Source organism: Lepisma saccharinum, chromosome 6, assembly GCF_977018435.1.
Source record: "Lepisma saccharinum chromosome 6, izLepSacc3.1, whole genome shotgun sequence".
NCBI lineage: Eukaryota > Metazoa > Arthropoda > Insecta > Zygentoma > Lepismatidae > Lepisma > Lepisma saccharinum.
In genome coordinates, this window is record NC_139234.1 from 826,466 (window position 1) to 843,929 (window position 17,464).

The following is a 17,464-nucleotide window of genomic DNA, read 5'->3' on the forward strand; positions in this document are numbered from 1 at the left end:
ACATTAATAATATAATAATATAATTTTTATTGTAGAAACATATGAGAACATCACATGTATTACAATCGTCAGAAATATAACCTAGCCTTATACTAATAAAGTATATATACATCTTACAAACAAACATCCCAACAGCAGCTTAGACACGTAACACAACTTACATAAATTTAGTAGTTAACATTATTATCTTACAAGCATAACTACGAGGGCAAATCAATAAGTCGGTTTTTTACAGCAATTTTTTGGTCAAACAAGACGACAATAGATGTGCAGGAGTAGCAGTTGATTACTTATTTTTCTACATATCCACCACCGACGGCAATGTATTTTTTCCACCATGACACCAATTTGGATATGCCAGTGGCATAGAACGTCGGCTGCTGCTGCAACCACTGCCGCACAGCATGTTGCACTTCAAAATCAGACGAGAAGTGCTGGCCAGACAATGCCTTCTTCATAGGGCCGAAGAGGTGATAATCAGAGGGCACCAGATCTGGACTGTATGGCGGATGTCCCTTGATTTACCAGCCATACTGAGCGATTTTTTTGACACGTTCACTGGTCGTCCGGACCTCTCCTCGTCCGTGACACTGGTGCGACCTGCGTTGAACTGCTGACACCAATTCCCAATGGCTTTGCGGCACAGGACGTCATCCCCACACACCAGCTTCATCCTCGCGTGAATCTCCATCGGTGTCTTGCCTTTGGCCCAGAAGAACCGCACCACGGAACACTGCTCCTCAACCGTCGACGATGTCGCATCTGTGGCAGAGACCAAGGAACATTACAAAATCACTCATTATGACCTCGGGTCTGATGACATTTTCAGTACCCAAAAGTTCACCTTGGTGTAATTATCCAATCCTCTGCAAAAAAAATCATGGAACCGACTTACTGATTTGCTCACATATTTTGCCTACCAAAATTAATTTCAAAGAATTCATCTGCCTTATATATTTCGTCAAAAAAGTACCGGGAATTGTTAAATAAAATGCACAATTTTCATTTATTCATCAACATTTATTTTGTCACCTTCAAAGTAGGCCCCATTTGATGCAACACACATATGCCAGCATTTTTTCCAGTCTTCGAAACACTTTTTATAGGTGCTTTCCGGTATGCCCTTCAGCTCCTTCCACGAATTTTGCTTTATGGCTTCAATCGAGTCAAAACGGCTAATCCGGATCGGCAATTTTAGTTTTGGGAACATAAAGAAGTCACACAGGGCCAGATCTGGTGAATACGATGGTATATATTGTGTTTTTGGCCTTAACTTTGGTCACAACTGTCGCTCTATGAGATGGCGCATTATCGCGTAAAATCCACACATTGTTCTTCTACAAATCTGGCCGTTTCTGACGGATTATCTCACGCAAATGCTTCAATACGGAAGTAGTGGTATTTGTGGTACTATAAACCCGAGAAAGTATGAGCCCCCCTCAAGCAGATTTGGCTACACTTAAAACTAGCTCAACATGCCCATATGAGCTTTTTGCTCAAGTGTGGAACCCCGCCTAATCCAAGATTTTTGTAAAAAAGCCCTCATGGATTCCATGAGAAAGTATGACCCCCCTCAGATTGATTTGTCTACACTTACAGAAGGCACTTCTGTGAGATTGTTGTCCATAATCCTGTCAAAAATATATCCCTCCTCATATTTTTTTTGACCACACCTGAAACTATGCCAAACGTATTAACACCCACCTACACCCACCCACGCATATTTACTTCCGGTCCACTTCCGGTCCACTTCCGGTCTACTTCCGGTCCACTTCCGGTCCACTTCCGGTCTACTTCCGGTCCACTTCCGGTTTGAGTTCAATTGGCCACCAGGCTCATCTTGCATATCTAGTACTAAGACAATGCAATATGCAGAGACCCTCTAGAATTGCTCCGTGACTCTCTCATTTCTTACATCATAAACATATGATTTTTCACCTATGAGAATGACACTACAAATGGTGTCATCAGGTAATGCCTCGTGGAATTCACAGATAATTTTAATGTTTGTCCTGTCATTCACCACAACTTGTTTTCTTTTTGAAGTGTTGATTACAAACATGGGTCTCCGTGCCTTGAATTCATCTGGTGTGTAATACATGTCAGTATTGCCAGTAGTGACACGTTTGAAAGCCGAAAAAGCCTCATATAATTTGAGGAAATCATCCTTGGACATGTCTAAATTGTAATTTTCTCTAGGAAATACCTCATTTCTGCCATTTTTAAGATATATATTCTTGATGTTGCAGTTATCAAATTTACTCGAATTTTTTTCCTGATTGTTGTGTCTCCCAGTCTGAAACAGTACCACCACAAAATCAGGCATGTCGTATTGTATGCTGGAGAATGAATTTGTGGCATCAAACTCATAATATGTGCCAGATGCGGGCTTCTGTACACATTGATATGTATAAAATTGCAGAGGAACCTGTGGATTTTTTACTATATCAGCTTTGTATTTAAGAGCGTAACTGGCCTCATATTCAACAACTGGGATTCTTAGCTCCATAGTCTGAATAATGCATTTGCCTTCATCAGGTAAGGTATTGGGCAGAGCTTCCCCTGTAGGGTTTAATGTGCTGTACCTCATCAAAGCATTATTATCATTTGCAGCTCTTCTAAATGTAATTCTTAAACCACCCTTCCACATAATATCTTTGTAATCCGAGAAGAATCCTGGCAACAGGCGCATGGGGAACAGCACTGTATGGTTCTTGGATAATATCTTATCACCAGCTTCAAATCCACCTATTTTGTAGTAAGATGCTTCGGTTTTGGATAATTTTAGTGTGGCCAAAGCTGTGGAGGTAATGCCGGGATAATCCACTCTGTTTATAACAACGCCATGCTTTCTGACCTCAATTTCAGAGAATAGATGCGGCACAAAATTGTCCACCAATCTTATATTTGAATTTGCCGGATAATCTGTTCCATCGAGCTTTACAACATCAAATTTGATGTATAGATCTGCTCTGTGAGGGTGTATAAAGCCATCCCCTACATCAAGATCAACCTCGATCTCTGTGTTGGGTTGATTTAAATTTGCAAATGTCCTCCTGTTTGGGGGGAATGATTGTAGCTCATAACTCTCAATATTTTCCATTGTATGTATTTTTATTTAAATATTAATTTCTATGATAGCAGTTGTTGTGGCTCCAGCAAAATCAACTAATTCTTCTTTTTCATTAGTGACCATCAATTCAATGTAATCTATTCTATTATGGCACACGGGAAAATATAATGTTGGGGATGGATTGTAGATGATGGGTTCCATGAATTCGGAATTAGGTTTGAATGTTGCAATGATGCCAGTTTGTTTGTGAGTGCCTATGCCATTTGATTTGGTGATCATACCCTCAGCCACATTACAGTGAATATTCAGAGTCTCTATGGCTAAGAATTTAGGTATATTCATAGCAGTGTGTTTGATGGCTGGTTCAAGTTTTGTGTTGTTCTCAAAGCCTAACAGCTCTCCTATAGTACCCAGATGCACTGTTTCTGTAGCAGATACAATCTCTACTCTGTGAGTGACAGAATTTTGACTTAACACTACACCTCTGGGTAATTGAGCATTTAGAGTGGACAGATTATACTGCCCTGGAGTGATGACAATTTTTTGATCCCCTACTGCAATTTTGTTGTTGTGGTGCGTAATATTAGGTATCAAGTACATGCCGTAAAATGCTCTGAGAGCTATTGTTTTGGGATACACTATGTCATCATGCAATTTGAGTTTCAATATTGAATTTTGGCTGGTGAGATGGAATACCCCCATGATGTTTCAGATACCACAAGGCCTTTTGAAAATTTTCAATTGATGGTTTATTTATTTGAGACATATATCTGAGAACAGATAAACACAAATGTCCGCAATTAACATCTTTGAAGTTTTGAACACGGGCATTATTGTAATAAAGATTAGGTGATTTTAGATATTTTATTAAATTTTCAGGTGGAACACCTCCAAATGAATCAAACACAAATGCCTCATTTTTTAAATATTTAAGATAACAAATCCAGTGAGTGCCCTGATTTTTGTACTCATCCAAATTAACAATGCCACACTCTTTGTTGAGTGGTTGCTCTGGTAAAGAATCAGACATGTACACACCTCTAAAATGTTTGATGCCCAGTGGCTTGATTAAAGCTTCAATATCTTGGTTTGTAAGTGGCTCTTGTTTTTTTTAAACTTATTCATGGCTCTCTTAACACCTTTGCCTTTTTTCTCCATGGCCAGGTTATGGCGCTTCTGCTCATCTAATTCTGCCCTATTTTTCTTGGCATCTATTACTGTTTTTGCTATGGCGGCTGATCCCCCAGCCAAGCTCCCAACAGCCCCGAGAGCAGCTAAGATGGCAGGGATAGTAAATATAAATCCCCCCACATGTGATTTTTTTCTTGATTGCTGTAATTTTTTTAATTGGGGGGTACTAAGCAACAATTTCATACCATGCCCCTTTGCAAGACAAGAGTTTTTTTTCTTGCGCTGCTTTTTGGTTAAAAGACTATCAATAGTTTTAAGAGATTTGAGACCTGCATAAGGTATTTGATACATAACACCCTTTGCCTTCATTGTAGGTTTATTATATACATATTCACAACCCCCACCCCAGTTTTTGTTTGGTGCTCATAGCTATGGTGGTTCCTAATGCTGCTATTTTTTCACTCAAAGAAGCATCTTTGCTTACAAATCTACCAAATGCAGCCTCTTCTAATTTCTTGTCTGCAACATGTCTCTTGTCAAGATCAGAATGTGTGTTGTACGCTATGTCATGGTCTCTACAAGCAGCATCTAGGGGATTAACACCAGGATCACCTCTGTTTAATCTATGGTCCAATTTTGTGCCTGGACCGCAATACTGATAGCCTGGAATGTGTAGTTCAAATGGCAGTTTGTTTATAATGTCATTAACCAGCCCCCGACCCTCAGAAACATTCCAAAATTTAGGTGGTAGAGTATTAATAATTTTTATGAGATATCCAATCCCCTTAGGGTCATTCACTATAAAATTAGACAATTTTGTGCTTATCATGTCCATAATTCCAACCTTTTCATTGTAAAAATTGTTGTTGCCAGCATTTTCCTCCCCAGCTATCACCAGCAACCTATCTACAAGTTTCCTGACATCATCAACCCACACAAATTCTTTAGGCAGGGTGTTGTAATGTTTGATTCCACTGCCTGTCTTGATCTGTGACCATATGGGCTTGATTAAATTGTTGTATTTTGCTCCACTGCTAGACTTGACTCTTTTTTGTGTGGGATCATTGTTCTGGTATAGAGCATCTGATTTTATTAATATTTCTTTGTAATGTTCATAATCTTGATCTGTATAGCTGCCAGGCCTTTTCCTAGTCATCAGTTCCCACAACCCAGGTGTGCCGGGGTACTTAACAAAAGCACCTTTTTCTCCGAGACGAGATTCTGAATATACAATTATATCATCCCCCATAAATGTTACTCTGAAATTGCCAATTCTATGAATGATGCTCCCGTCAAGCTCTGTGTCAGCATATAAGCCAAACACCTCATCTTTGTTGTCTTTAGGTGTGGTTAAATATTTTTGAGCAAGAAGACCCAATTCAATAGGATCCTGACTAGCTTCAATTCTTCGAGGAGCAACAGGACTAGGTGTATGAATACTGGAAAGTGGGGTGAATGGATAATCTAATATGTTCCTAGCAGCTACAGGTACAAGCTCTGTGATCAAATTTTGATTTTGCTCTGTAACAGTTTTGATATTCTTACCTAAATTATTAATAGCATCAATTACAGGCTGTTCAGTTTGTTTGTGTTTTTCATAAATTCCTCGGTTCTCTGATTTCCATCCCTTAAATCTTTTTACAAGATAATCTCTTAATTTAAGATCGTCAATAATTGGCCTTTTCATGGTTATTTATATACGTCTCAACGTCTAGAAAATTGTTGATTTTATTTCTGTATTTGCCAGTATTAGGTGTTCTTGTCATATCAATTGTGACAAACCCATAACTATCCTGGTTCCAGCACTTGCTGCAAAACTTGGAAAAATCATTGTAGCTCAAGTCCCCACCTACATATTCATCGTGTATGTGTTTGAGGTTGGTATGATCTTGATGAAACACACATATAAAATTGCTGTTGTCTCGGATCAGTTGCTTCGGTATTTTAGAAAAAGTCTGTGCCAGGTAGAAGCAATCAATGTTTTTGTGTCGGCCCTGTGTAAAGAAATTTCTAACCTTGTTTTGATTATCCAGTATAATGTCATCAAACACAACAACAGAATTATCGAGACATTCATCAAGTGGCTTAACATCTGATTCAAAAGTGGCAATATCCAATCCATCATATAGCTTCATCAGCTGCTGATATTTTAATTGTTCCAAGCTCTTTGAGAAAACATACAAGTGCCTGTTTTTCCAGTCTAACCAGTTGGGTGCCAATAAAAAATTATCAACCATTAGTGTAGTTTTACCACAAGCAGATGGCCCAACAATAAGACACCTAATATTATCAGGCAGCAAGTTGCCATTTCTCTTATTCTGCTGTTCAGGTTCTGGCAGCCTCTTTATAACATCCCAGGTGCTCATATTATTATTTTGTCTGCATCGATCCAGCTGTGTTCTGGGAGTCCTAGCCATTTGACAAATAACTTGTTGCCTTTTCTGCGGATGATTTTTTCTATGAGATATGTGTCAGGCTGTTTAGTTTTGCTGAGCTCTTGTTCATAGAATCGGCCTTTGAGAATTTCTCCTCGGTGGTCTTTTATTATATATGTATTAAGGGTCCCAGGTTTAACTTGAACCACTGTAAATAATTCAGTGCTCCAGTTTCTTGTAAAGCCTCTTTTGAATAAGTGCTTATATTTGCTGATTCTTACTTGATCACCCACCCTGTATTTGGCCCTTCTTGTTGTTGGCTGGTATCTAGGATAATAAACAGTCCTGATCAATTTTTGCTCATCGGATGGAGTTACTTCAGAGGGTTTCATGTTGATTGTGGAATGGACCGAGTTGTTATATTTATGTAGACGTTCTGGAAGAATATTAATCCATTTATAATTACCTTGGAGTGTAAATTGTTTATACATAAGATTTTTTAAGGTTCTGTTGAATCTCTCTACAATTGAGGCTTTGAGATCACTGTAACTCGAATAATGTTGTATTGACTGGCTTTTAATAAATTGTTGAAACACTGAATTATAAAATTCTTTGCCATTATCTGTTTGCAAATAGCGTGGTGATCTTCCTGAATGATTGATGATTGTCCTGATGGCTTCTGTAACACATTTTCCAGTCTTGGATTTGAGTGGCACAGCCCAGGCAAATTTTGAAAATGTGTCTATGACAGTGAGTAGATACTTGTAGCCCTTGTTGATTTTGTCTAAGTTTTTCAGCTGTCCACTTGCCATTTCAATCAAGTCGCTCTGCCATAAATCATCTATGCCCTTTGTGACTACTGGCAGTCTCTTATAATTATGTCTGGCTTGTCTGTGTAATTCATCAACAACTAGACATAATATGTAAACAAGAATATTGCAACTATGGGGTGTTCAGCAGCTGAGACTGCAGGATTTTCTAAATATAATTTGTCTCCTATTTGTATTTTAAATTCCAGAGTGCCATCATCTTCAGTATATGCTGTTTCTAATGTATTGGGGTCTGTAAAATCCTCTAACTCTACACTTGTGATTTTCACTTTGTTGTCAGCATTTGTTATTGATAAGGTGGGGTAGTGGTGTGCCTGTGGCTGATGCCAATATTTGATCTTGATTGGTCTCAATGTGCCTCCAACAAAAAACTGGTAATAAAATTGTGCAGGGGACAGCATATATATTTTGCCACCTGGCGTAAACGGTGAATCATATTCTTTGTTGGGGATGCTGTACAATTCAAGAATTACTGTATGTTTTGGATTCTCGATTATGCCTGTTATTTCTTTTTCTGCTGTAAGCAATCTGCTTGTTACAGATTCAAGGTGCTCATTGATGGTCCTAACAACATCATCATGGCCTGGCTTTATTTTTATGTCCACAGCAAGTCTCTTGTATTGTTGCACAATCTCTTGAAGCTGGGTGGCAAAAACAGACAGAGCATTTGCTTGATTGGATTCCATGGTCCCTAGCTGTTGCTTGATATTAGCTACAATTTGTTGCAAATTTTCAACAACTGCCAATTTTGAATTTTGAGCAGTAAGATCATGGACCTGTCTTCTGATATCCTCAAACAGGGCATGCAGTTCATTAATATGTTGATTTGTTGGTAGAGTGCCCACTGTCTGAGTGAGTTGTTTGATCTCTGCCTGGATATTCTTGATATCTTCTGATTTCAATATCCTATTCACTGCTCTCTTAATATTTTTAAGTTCCTGCGATGTAGGAAGATTTGATACTGTATTCTGCAAAAATTCAAGTGCCAATTTTACATTGTTTAATTCAGAAGCATCAGCCACATTTTGCATAGCATTTTGGAGCAGGGCTATATCTGCCTGAGAGGGTGTGGATTGTTGTAAAATTTCAAGCTTTGTTTGGATATCATCGATCAAGTGATGAAAATGAGATAGCTCAGATTCGGTGTTGAGGTTTTCAAGCTTTGTGATTTGTTGCTGGACACTGACAAGAGTATCTACAATCCCAGGCAATCTGGATTCTAGTACATTTGCCAAATCACTTTGCACTGCTGCTATTGTACCTTCAAGATGGGTTATGGAACTTTGAATTTTTCCAAAATCTTCATATGTTTCAAGTTGCAGCTTAATATTTGCAACACTCCGAGTTATTGCATTCAAAGCATCAGAAGATGGCAAATTGTTCATAAAATTTTCAAGTGTCTCAATTTTATTTTTAACCTCGGCTATGGCATTGTTCAGAGGGTCCAGATTAGGTATCTCCAGTGACTGAATCTGTTCTTTTAGAGTAGAAATGACTAGATCAAAATCTTCTTGTGATTTTATGCTTTTGACAATTGTTTGGAGCTGTGTCTGGACATTATTTATCTGCTCTTCCAATTGTTGTTTCAATTGCTCGGAGTTGGTAGCCTGGGTCTTAAATTTGGCTTGAAGAGCTGCTACAGCTTCTTCTAAACTTTGAAAATTATCTAATGTTGCCAAATCAGTATATTTCTGAAGCAGCACTTTGAGTTCAGAATCAATTTTAAGAAGAGGGTCCATGCATTGTGATTGTAAATTTGTAATTTCTAATTGAAGACTGGCATTGAGTGTGGTCTGTAAAGCTTGTAAATCACTTCTTAATTTCTTGACTCTGACATCAAGCATCAGAATTTCATCACTGTGATCTTCATGTCTTGTATGGCCAAATATATCGTTAGGCATTTTTGTTTTACTGGTTATTTATTATAGAGTATCTGATTCTTAATTCTATAAAAAAGGGTATAAGCTTGTCATATGATCCCGGGACTTCAATATATAAGCAGTCACCAGCAGAAACAGTATATACAGTGCCAGAAACCATGTTTGAGTGCTTGATTCTATAAATATTTCTCCCTATTGAAATTTTAACATCGCCCTCAGGGGTTGTAATAAATTGCAATTGCCCACCTACAGGTAATTGGTAATGATTTAAATTATTGTTAAATATGTACAATGTTTTACCTGTTTCTTCATCATTATCTGTAAGTATGCTGTTCAGATGAATAATTAACAAGCCACTCAGTTTAGACAGCATATCAGGAGAGGGTTGTGGTGTTGGCAGCTCCATAATAGCCTGTTTTTTGAACCCAAATAAGTTCATAGGCATGTTTATTTATTTCAAATCATGCTCTGTAATTGGGCATTGATTCCCATTTTTCAAATCACAATGCCCCCAAGGTAAAGTATGTATGTCACATGATAAAATGTATCTCTTATCATCATGTGGGTCCAGGGCCACTTTTCTTACAACATTTGAAGTCAACAAGTGATCCTCACTCTGAATTCTATTTTCTGATGTTTTGATTAAACTCTGAGATTTGATGCAATTTTTATAATCTTCAAATTCAAGATCTTTTTCAACAGCTACTTTGCCAATGCCCTTGGCCTTTTTGACAACAGCACTACATGTTTTAAAACTGTACACCTTGGCACTTAACCCAGCAAATTCCACAATAACATCACCACATGTCTCGTCTTTTAACTTGCCAGGCACCTTTTTGTTGTGGGGTTGAATTCTTGTATGTTCACTGGTATCAAAGTATTGAAACAATTCAGGCTGTGCAATATCTTGATAAACATCTTCTGTTTTAATATCAAGAATAAAACTATCCGTGTCCATGTACAATAATTTTACACGATCACCATAAAAAGGTTTCAGCACGTCATAATACAATGTTAACATATGTAATTTGGACAATTCCAATATCACAGCCCCTACATAAATAGGTTTATCAAATTTGATCTTTGTTTTCTTCATGTTGAAAAGTGCCATGTGCTCATCATAAATTCTTCTATAATTGAAGTTGGGCTTTGCAACCAATTTTTTGCTCAGGCTGGGGTCAGTAATTATTTTAACATCGGTATGTTTTCTGACATTTTCAATAGTTTTGCCATACACTGAATTCACCATCAATTTAAACAAGCCCTTATCAAATTGGCTCTTTGCCGATGTTCGAAGCTCTGTGTTTGTATCAATGTATGGCTTCAACCATTCTGAGTGCCTGAACCTCAAGACTTTTATAACTTTAGTCACTTGAACACCATGTTTCATCAGGAACTGGAGGTTTTTGTAATATATGACATAATCCTGTTTCGGCTCTAGAGTCATCATGAGCTTCTTCTGTTTAGAGCCAGGTGAGCACTGAACCTCGGGAATTGGGGGCAGATCAGAAAATTTATTGTGCAAATGATCTGGAATTATCAGATCAACCTCTAAGAAGAGGCCACAGTTACTGTCATCAAAATCCTGAAGATCCTCAATATTGAAATCTTCAACCCATTCAAGCCCTGCATATGGCAGTTTTTGCATCATAGCGTGACCATAGAGGTTGTTTGCATCTACATACAGTATATAATTTGATGGCCGTGCTGGATCATAATCAGGCATATGCTTGTTATTTGCTCTGGCATATCTCTGGGAACATTGCACCATCCCACCTCTTATACATTTCTCCATAAACAGATACATATCTTGATCGTGGATCAGATCCAATTGCTTTTTGGTGTTGAAAAACGTTGCGGCCCATGCTAGGCCCGGGGCACTGTAAAAATACACTGGGTCCAGTCCATAATTTTGCATAGAAGATTTTCTGAATGCCTGCAATACATCAGCTAAGAGGGTGACATCAAGTTTCAAATATGCCATGTGATAATCACCAAATGTCTGGCAATTTAAATTGTTCCACATCAAGTGGGCATGGTGATAATCTTCATCAGTGATTCCAGATCCTCTGATTCTGCTGTAAAACTCATGTTGTGGTGGCAGGGAACACTCATCAAATTTAGAAAAATCTGTGACATAGTCATATGGATATACACCCTTCCGCCTAATTAATTTCAGGTCCTGATTTGGAAACAATGCACGTGTGATTTTGAATTGATCATCAGATAATTGAGTGGCCAGTGTATCCAGGCTAGCTGATAAAAATCTGTAAGAATCAAGAAATCTTATGTGAATAGGAACACCATCAACTTTAATTATCTTGCTAATAGATATATATTTCTCATCATTTTCAGCTAAAATATTTAAATTCTGCTTCTCAAACCCCTCGTACCTGATCAGATGATGGAAATCATAATTGGATGCTCCATGGCAAAATATGGGGACAAATCTTGGTCTCTTGATCTTAATATTACAGCTATTACACAGGGCCTGTTTATATCGACCATCTGTATGAGAATGGTGTTTCACCTTGATATTTGTATCTGAAAATTCAGAATCACATACCGGGCATTTTTCTGCTTTGTTGAAATCTTCAATCTGTTTCTCTGTTAAAGGCAACATGGGTTTTGATTTTAATAAGATGTTATATGCTATGTCACGGCACTCATTTTCTATTCTATGTGCAAATATTTTGATGGCATCTGGTCCCATGTATGAAAATTCTTTACTAACAACACCATCCTGTACAACCACATAACAAAAGCTGGAAGGTTCATGCAGCTGGTATGGTGTAATTGAAGATTCTTCGGGATCTGGATTGCAGAATGCAAGAGATTTGAGATTTGATTCAGAATCCCAGACAATATATGCTGGGTGTTCCAACAAGGCTTCATACTTTTTGAATTTGCAATTTTCACTTGGATTGGGCATCACCATATGAACAGGTTTATGGTTCCCACAGTATTTCAGATGCTCAATTAACTTGTTTTTAGCAATTTCTGCATTCTCTTCCCGAACCCCCTTCACCATTTTTCTACCATCAAATTCAGTTAAACATCTTCTGCACAACTTGAATATTGTATGAGTTTTGTCTAGTTGTATTCTCACTAAAGCTTCAAGACTGTGTATCAGAGTATAATGATATGTGCCATCCTTTTCAATTAAGAGCAGATCAATCGGAATTGCAGATTCATCATCAAGTGTACTGATTCTGAGAGGTGCTATCAAGCAATTGCCAGTGGAACAAGTAAATACATTAATAGATAATTGTTTGCCATTGATGTGCCTGGCCCTTTTTTCAAATTTATCAATATTCTGAACAGACATTGGATATTCCAAACCCTCCATTGCATCGTCAAAAAGATGTTCATGCTGTTTGTAATAACTTATTCTCTCAGGATGCCTTGAAACTGGAAACAAAGCAGCTAATATACACCACAGAAAACATTTCTGGTCGGTATTTTCTATATTAACCACGGCTCTTCTGTTTTTAATATTAGCAGGTAATGGCAGATATGTAGAACCTTTTAATGGGCTGAATTCAGAAATATTAACATATAACTTGTGTGGGGATCCGCATAGGCTCCATCCGGACTCTTTTGCCGCAAATTCAGAGTGTTTGATATTCAGTTGATCCATCCATCTGCTTATTATTTTGTCCGAATTTGAATTTGAATATACCGGTACAGTTTCTGTTACGTGGGGGTGTATAAATTTTGTGCCATTTGGTTTCTTATATTGTGTATACAATTTGAGGGAGAGCTTATAAGAGCCAAGATGTGCATTTAGAATTGCCTGGAGATTAGAATTTATACTCTTCAAGAAATTCTCAATGCCACATCTTGGCTCTGATACAAACCGGTAATCCCTAAGTTGGGCATTAAAACTGCTATGGATGGGTGCATGGCGTGGCTGCTTTGCTGCTTTAGCATTAACAGGTGCTTCATGCTTCCTTTTCAGACCAGATGTAGATGGTTGTGGGGGCAATGTTGATGACTGTGCAGAGCAAGTACCTTTATGTTTATAAGTGAAGTATTCCAGATTATATTTTCTATGGCATTTAGGGCATATTTTTGTGGGAGTTCTGCATTTGTCTGGGTTACAAATCTTTTGGTGCTTGGCCCAATTGGGGCTGGATATATTCTTATTGCATTGATTACAATATTTTTGATTCGGCATTTTTGTTGTTGTTTATTATATACAATTTCTTGGGATTCAGATCAAAACTTTATGCTGGATAAAAATATCAGTTGGGTTCAACACTGTCCTTTGTGTGTGTGTGTGTAAGTGTATGTGTGTATACACTTAATATTTTTGGCTTTGGTATTTATATACAATTTCTTGGGATTCAGATCAAAACTTTATGCTGGATAAAAATATCAGTTGGGTTCAACACTGTCCTTTGTGTGTGTGTGTGTAAGTGTATGTGTGTATACACTTAATATTTTTGGCTTTGGTATTTATATACAATTTCTTGGGATTCAGATCAAAACTTTATGCTGGAAAAAAATATCAGTTGGGTTCAACACTGTCCTTTGTGTGTGTGTGTGTAAGTGTATGTGTGTATACACTTAATATTTTTGGCTTTGGTATTTATATACAATTTCTTGGGATTCAGATCAAAACTTTATGCTGGATAAAAATATCAGTTGGGTTCAACACTGTCCTTTGTGTGTGTGTGTGTAAGTGTATGTGTGTATACACTTAATATTTTTGGCTTTGGTATTTATATACAATTTCTTGGGATTCAGATCAAAACTTTATGCTGGATAAAAATATCAGAAATAGACCACAACTTGGCCACAAGTGGACCGGAAGTAGGCAAACCGGAAGTGGACCGGAAGTAGACCGGAAGTGGACCGGAAGTGGACCGGAAGTAGACCGGAAGTAGACCGGAAGTAAACCGGAAGTGGACCGGAAGTGGACCGGAAGTGGACCGGAAGTAAATATGTGTGGGTGGGTGTGGGTGGGTGTAGGTGTGTGTTAATACGTATGGCCTAGTTTTAAGTGTGGTCAAAAAAAATATGAGGAGGGATATATTTTTGACAGGATTATGGACAACAATCTCACAGAAGTGCCTTCTGTAAGTGTAGACAAATCAATCTGAGGGGGGTCATACTTTCTCATGGAATCCATGAGGGCTTTTTTACAAAAATCTTGGATTAGGCGAGGTTCCACACTTGAGCAAAAAGCTCATATGGGCATGTTGAGCTAGTTTTAAGTGTAGCCAAATCTGCTTGAGGGGGGCTCATACTTTCTCGGGTTTATAGTACCACAAATACCACTACTTACGGACAAATAGTATTCTTTATTGACCGTCTGCCCCTCTGGAATGAATTCATGACGCACCAAACCACGAATATCGAAGAAAATAATGAGCATCACCTTGACTTTTGAGTAACTTTCACGTGTTTTTCTCGTTTTCAGCTCGTCTTTTGTCCTCCATTCTCATGGCTGTTGACTTGTTTGCATGTCAAACTTGTAGACCTATGTCTCGTCACCAGTTATGATGCATTCCATGAATGTGGGATCAGAATTGGCATGATCCAGCATATCTAAAGAGACCTGTTCACGGTACTGTTTTTGAAGAAAATTCAGCTCTTTTGGAACAAGCAGTGCGGCGATGCGTCTCATGCCCAAAATATCCACCAAAATCGAACGAACAGACTCGTGATAGGTATTAAGGTCACTAGCTATCTCTCTTAAGCTGGAATTGCGATTATCGACACAATTTCTTCACTTTTTCGATGTTTTCATCGGTTGAAGAGGTCGAAGGTCATCAGAATGAGGCATGTCTTCGACGATCTCTCGGCCCTCCTTGAACGCTTTGTACCACTCGTAAGCCCGTCTTTTTGATAAAACTGATTCACCATAAGTCTTTTCTAACATTTAGCAAGTCAGCACACGAAATTCAGTTCGCAACACAAAATTTAAGGCAAACTCTTTGTTCAATAATTTCGTTCATTGTAAAAATCGTGATGCACTACTGATGTGGACTGATTCAACCAGCTGCTGTAAACAAACTGGTTGACAGATCACGCTCATGTTTGGCATAGTAATTAAGGACAGTGCTACCAACATACGGAAAAAAAGAATTTTAAAAAATCATTAGTGCGGGGCTTTTAAATTACAAATTCCCGGTACTTTTTTGACAGAAGGTATAGACAATTTTTGCACTTTTCTTTTGAATTATAAAAAGGGCAGTTACCTTAAGACAGAGGGAGAGCATTGTGAAACTTAACCGACATGTAGTAAAAGGTTTTTTGTGTCTTGTTGTAATTACATCTAAACAATCCCTATTTCTGGTTTGATAGGTATGTGAACACCCTAACTCCTCATAAATGTGAATGTTTTCTTTTATATAGAGCAGGCATTGGAATACAAAGATAGCAGGAGCTGTCATAATACCTAGTCTAACAAAACTTAACTTACAGTGGCCACGGCTTGGAAGACCACACATTAATCTTACACATATCTTTTGCAATTTTAATAACCTTTTTATTGAAGGCTGATGACCCCAAAGTAAGGTACCATAGCTTAGGTGACTGTGTATCTGTGCATAATAAACAGTTTTTAGAATATTCAAGCTTGCACACAATCTTAACCTATGCATTAAATAAACCCCTTTGCTAACTCTGGATTCAACTCTACTGATATGATCCTCCCATTCCAAATGATTATCTATTAAAAATCCCAAAAAGGTGACAGAATTCTTTTCATGCTCTGTATTATGATTATTACTATTATATGTAAGATCCAAGTTTTTGATCTTATCAGTGTTTATACAAAGCAAGTTTGCAGTACACCAGTCCTGAACAATATCAGAAGTAGATTTTAACAAGGACCTTAAAAGATTATTAGAATCTGAGTTCAAACAAATATTGATATCATCAGCAAATAGGTAACTACTGACCAAGTGTGTTGAAATGTTATCTGGCAAATCATTTATGTAAATAATAAAAAGAATAGGGTCCAGAATAGATCCTTGAAGTACTCCATGTTTAGCAGGTAACAAATTTGACTCTTCTTCAAAAACTAATCTCCGAGATCTCCCACTTAGATATGATTGCAAAAGTGACAGCGCTCCATCCTGAAAACCATAAAATCTTAACTTTTTAGCAGAAGAGAATGAGATACAGTATCGAATGCTTTGGACAAATCATAGAGTTTCACATTAACAACTTTCTTAATGTCTAAACTTATTATACAATTTTTCAAGAATGAGACAGCAGCCTTAACAGTACCAAGTCCAGTTCTATAGCCAAATTGAGAGTTGCTAAATAACTTATTTTGTTAGGAATAATCAACAATCTGATTATTTAGGACAATCTCAAATACTTTTGAGACGACTGGAACCAATGAAATAGGTCTGTAACTATCAGGAAAGGACTTATTACCCTTTTTAAATATGGGTATCACTTTTACTAACTTGAAATCTTCAGGGAAAACACACCCAATAATACATGAATTTATAATATGAGTTACAGGTTCCTTTATAAAATTTACTCCATATTTCAATATGATGCAGCTTAAGTTATAAATATCCTCACATCTACAGAGCATTCCCTGACATTCTCTATGAGACTCGGGGGCAAGCCGCCCGGCGTCAGCGATTGTCTCCAAAACTACAGCATTTAGAGCTGCTAAAATTCTTAAATTTAAGCCCTACAGAGTGACAATATTGCATGAATTACAGCCTAGAGATAATGCGAGTCGGGTGAATTCTTATTTATGGGGAAATCTACAAAATAAAGTATACAAAGTATACACACCATCCATGAGTTAAAAGAGGGTATTGTACAAGAAATCGGGAGAATTACAGTAGACGAACTTGCACGTGTAAATGCCAAATTTCCTTCAGAGATACCTGGAATGTGTTGCAGCAGAGGGACATCATTTTCAACACCTTCTGTAGTCAAGGTTAGTACACAATATGAAAACTGTAATTTTAATAGGTGACTCTAGCGACTGTCATGGACCCCATTCACCGAGAAAGACAAGAGCTGACGCCGGGCCGCTTGCCGCTGAGTCTTGTAGTGAATGCTCTGTACTATTACTCATTTTAATGTTTATTCTTTCAATGTCTTTTACTTCAACAAGATGGAAATTAAAAGTAGTGGTAGGTTTTAATAATCCATTTAAATAAAAACTTGTCATTTTTACTTGGGCAAGAT

The 17,464-nt window shown here is 37.7% G+C and overlaps 1 protein-coding gene across 5 annotated transcripts in view; it reads right to left on the reverse strand.

Annotated features, from left to right (window-relative positions):
• LOC145989183 (citramalyl-CoA lyase, mitochondrial-like) overlaps positions 1-17,464 on the reverse strand; it is a 35,782-nt gene that overhangs the window by 12,956 nt on the left and 5,362 nt on the right. The window lies entirely within an intron of this gene.